Source organism: Tupaia chinensis, unplaced genomic scaffold (assembly GCF_000334495.1).
Source record: "Tupaia chinensis unplaced genomic scaffold, TupChi_1.0 Scaffold000220_1, whole genome shotgun sequence".
Lineage (NCBI taxonomy): Eukaryota > Metazoa > Chordata > Mammalia > Scandentia > Tupaiidae > Tupaia > Tupaia belangeri.
This window is the reverse complement of record NW_006159695.1, coordinates 95,138-99,827: the sequence shown is the minus strand read 5'-3', so window position 1 is coordinate 99,827 and position 4,690 is coordinate 95,138.

Genomic DNA, 4,690 nt, shown 5'->3' with positions numbered 1-4,690 from the left:
GGGATAATATATTCAGAATACTGAAGGAAAAAAAAACTGCTAAAGAGAGTTTTTCTAAGTGAAAGAAAATGATACTAATGGTAAGACAAAAGCAAAGTACAAAATTCACAGGTAAAAGTAACTACACGAATTCAGAATAGCATAATATTGTAATTGTGGATGTAAATGATTTATATCTTTAGTATGAAGAACAAAAGTCAAAAGTATTAGAAATAATAACAGCTAGAATAACTTGTAAAGGAATATACGAGAGTAAAAAGATGCTGATTGTGACATCAAAATTTTAATTGTGAGGTGTTGAAGTAAAAGTGAATAATTTTATAAGAGGTTCTAAATGAAGTTACATGATGAAACTGGCTTTTACATTGGGCTGGCTCCATGGTCTAGTGGTTAAGAAAGCAGGTTCCCACACGGCTGTGTGTGCAGTTCAAATCCCGTCCCTGGCATCTTGAAAAACATGCCAGGCATATATGTGTGCATACCCCAAATCATGACAGGATGAAGAAATGAAGAAGAAAGGTTTGCAGAAAGACTATGTCCCTTCAGGAGTGCTTTCTCTCTCCTTTCTGTGGTGACTACATACACTTTGTCAAATTAAAAACAAATAAACAACAACAACAGAAAATAAAGGAACAAAGGAAAGAAAAAAATAAAAATCTCTGTTATACCATAAAATATAAGTATCATTGTAACCACCAAAAAAACCTATTTTAGATATAAAAAGTATTAAAAGTAAGGAAATAAGACATATTATAAGCCAGTATCTAATCAAGGAAAACAAGAGAAGAAAGAAAAAAAATTATCTACAAAAGAGCCGTAAAATAATTAACAAAACAACAGTAGTAATTCTGATTTATTAATTATTTTTTTTAGTATAAACTGATTAAATTTACCAACTAAAATATATACGGTGAATAAATGGAATTAAAAAAAGATCTATGCTGCCTATAAAAATTTCATGTACCCTTTAATGACACATAGACTGAGAAAAGGAATGGAAAAAGACATTCCATCCAACCAGAAACTTAAGGAGAGCAACTATAACTACACTTAGATAAAAATATACTTTAAATGAACAACTGTGAAATAAGATGAACTAGGTCATGTATAATGCCAAAGGATTCATTTATCAAGAGGATCAAATGAATCTAACAGAATGTTTTATCTGATAACAGGAGAATTTAAATTCTTTTTAAGTCCACCCATGGCATTCTTTAGGATAAATCATAACTAGTATCACAAAAACTTAAACACATTTGGGACCAGCAGTTAGTGTAATGGCTATGTTGCTGGACTCTCACGTAGCCAACCACAGTTTGAGTCCTAGACCGGTGGCTTAAACTCACGCCGGGCGCCTGTGCGTGTGTGCCCAAGATCCCAAGAGGAGAATGGAGGAGAAGGGATTGTGGCGTGGCCATCGCTCCTGGGGGGTGATTTCTCGCTTTCTTTCTCTCTGTCTGTCTAGCGAGTGCACGCACCCTATAGCAAAAACCTCTCAAAAAATAAAAAACCCACATTTGTGAAGATTGATATTATATCAATTATCATTTCCTACAACAATGGAAAAAATTTAGGAATCAATAACAGGAAATATTTCTAACAATCACAAATACATAGAAATTAAACAACATGGTCCTGAACAACCAATAGGGTGAAGAAAAAATTAAAGGGAAAACTTAAAATATTTAAATTAAAATGAAATTGGAAACACAACTCACAAAAACATATGGGATATAGTAAAAGCTGTTCTTTAATTAGAAATATTTTATTTAATTTTATTCATTGTTATTATTTTTTTAATTTGACCAGAGAGAGACAGAGAGAAAAAGATAAGAAAGCAAGCCCCCTGGTCTGAGGTTCAAACTGCAGTCAGTCATATGGGAGTCCAACGCCTTAACCACTGTACCACCTGCTAGTTATACAATAGCAGTTTTAAGGAGGAATTTAATGGCAATAAATGCCTATATCAAAAATGAAGAAAAATCTCAGATAAACAACCTCATGTTGCACCATAGGGAACTAGAAAAAAACTAATATATAAGTTCAAGTTAATAAAAGATAGGGAACAGTAAAAGTTAGAATGTAAATAAATGAAAGAGAAACAAGAAAACAATAATAAAGATGAACAAAGTTCAAAGATTTTGAAATTATAAATGAATTCTACAAGCCTTTAACTAGACTAAGAAAAAAAAAAACAGAGAGAGAGAGAGAGAGAAGACTCCAAGTCAGAAATAAAAGGAGACATTACAACTGATTCCAGAGAAATAAAAAAGATTCTAAGGGATGACTATGAACAAACATTATATGGCAACAAAAATATAACCAAGAAAGAAGAAATTCCTAGAAACACACACTCTAAGAAGGTTGAATCATGAAGGGATAGAAAATCCAGACAAGCTAACAATTAGGGAAGAAATTAAATCAATAATAATAATAAAATAACTCTTCTATTGCAAAGAAAAAGGTCTGACAGTTTCACTGTTGAATTTCAACATTGAAAAAACAAGTGGTTCTTAAAAGTTCATGGAAAATGCATATAACAAGAAAAACTGCATGGGTTTCATTTCTTCTTCTTTTTATTCGTTTATTTATTTATTTTTTATTTTAGAGATTTTTGCCATAAGGTGTGTGCGCTCACTGGAGAGAGAAAGAGAGAGAGACAGACAGACTCAGTGAGAGGGAAAATAAAAAAAAATCACCTCCTAGGAGGGATGGCCACACTGCAATCCCTTCTCCTCCATTGTCCTCTAGGGATTTTAGGCACATACATACATGTGTCCAGTATGATTTTCAAACCATTGGGTCCAGGACTCAAATGGCATTCAGCCACATGGAGTCCAGAAACATACGCCACCGCCCCGCCGGGTTTCATCTTTTTTGTACCAAAATAAGCTACTTTAATTCCATTTTTTTCACATGAACTTTTTGAATTCTCCTTCTGCTACTTCTCATATTTTTCACAAATTAAAAAAGGAATATATTCACACTCATTTTATGATCTATTACCTTGATATCAAAGTCAAACAAGGAGACTGTAAGAAAAGATAATTCTTAGACAATTGTCTAATAATATGCAAAAATCCTTAAAAATACTAACAAAATAAATTTCACAGCACATTAAAAGGATTATTCTACAATGATTACATGGGATTTAATACCAGGTGTGCTAGGATGAGTCAGTATTCATAAGTCCTTAAAAATGACACAACACTAACTGAATACCAAATAGTAGATTAAAAAAAACAATTATTTCAATAGTTCAGAAAATCATTTTATGAAATTCAATACACTTTTGTGATTAAAAACTCATGCTTATTACAGCACTATTCATAACTGCTAAGACATAAAACCAACCTAAATGCCCAAGAACAAATGACTGGACTAAAAAAATGGAGCACATACACACTATGGAATGCTTCTAATTGTTAAAAAAAAAATTAATGAGATCCTGTCATTTCAAACAAAGTGGGTTAATACAGAATATTTAATGTTAAACAAAGCAAGCCAAACTGTGAAAGACAAACACTGTATATTCCTGCTCAATATATACTAAATAGCTGCATTCTATAGCAGAAATTTAGATACAAAGATGTATTAATAGGAAAGAAAAGTGTAGATATTACTGTATAGAAAGGGGTAGGTTATAATAGAAGTTGGGAGTGAAGGTCTCAGGTAAAAACATTTGACATGAGAATGTAAAGTTAGTATCTTTGGCTTGATTGACATGCATTGCATGTATACATTGTAAAACTGTATTATATGCTATAAAGAAGTATGATGATTAAATGTACATAGGAAATCATTGGAAAAAAAAAGTCAAATTAGGTACAGAAGAATATACCTCAGCACATAGGCCACAAATGACAACCTATAACTAATATCATACTCAGTGATGAAAATCTGCAATCTTATGGAAGGCGAGGATACCCTTTCTTACTACTTCTATTTCACATAGTACTGGAAATTTTAGCCAGAACAATTGGGATAGAGAAAGAAATAAAAGACATCCAAATGAAAATTAAGTAATTGTTCCTGTTTGCAAAAAACATGTTCTTTTATATAAAACATTATGGTTTGATTGAGTCTCGTCCAAAATTCAGTTGTTGAAATTTATGGCCAATGTGATAATTTTAAGAAATGGGGCCTATAACAGATGATTAGGCCATCAGGGCCTGTGAAAGAGGCTCCTTGGATTTCTTATAGCCTTTGACATTCCTGCCCTTCAACCTCCTGCCATCTGAAGTCACAGAATTACTCCCTGAGAATACAGCAACGGGTACCTTCATGGGAGCAGAGGCTGTGTCCCTTACCAGACACCAGATCTGCCAGGGCCTTGATCTTGAAATTCTAGCCTCTAGAACTATGAGAAGAAAATTAATATCACTTATAAATGAACAAATCTCAGATGCTTTGTTGTAGCAGCACAAACTAAGACATTCTTAAAGGCTTTGCCAAAATCTATTATAATTACAAAAAATTCAATACATTTTCAGGATTCAAAATGAACATACAAAATCAGTAGCATTTCTATATACCAATAAAGAAGTACTTGAAAAAGCAACCAAGAAAACAATCCCATTTAATACCAATAAAAAATGAAACAAAGATAAATTTAGCCAAGAAGGTAAAAGACATACACTACAAATTATAAAACATGAATAAAAGAAATGAATAAGACAAAAATAGGTGG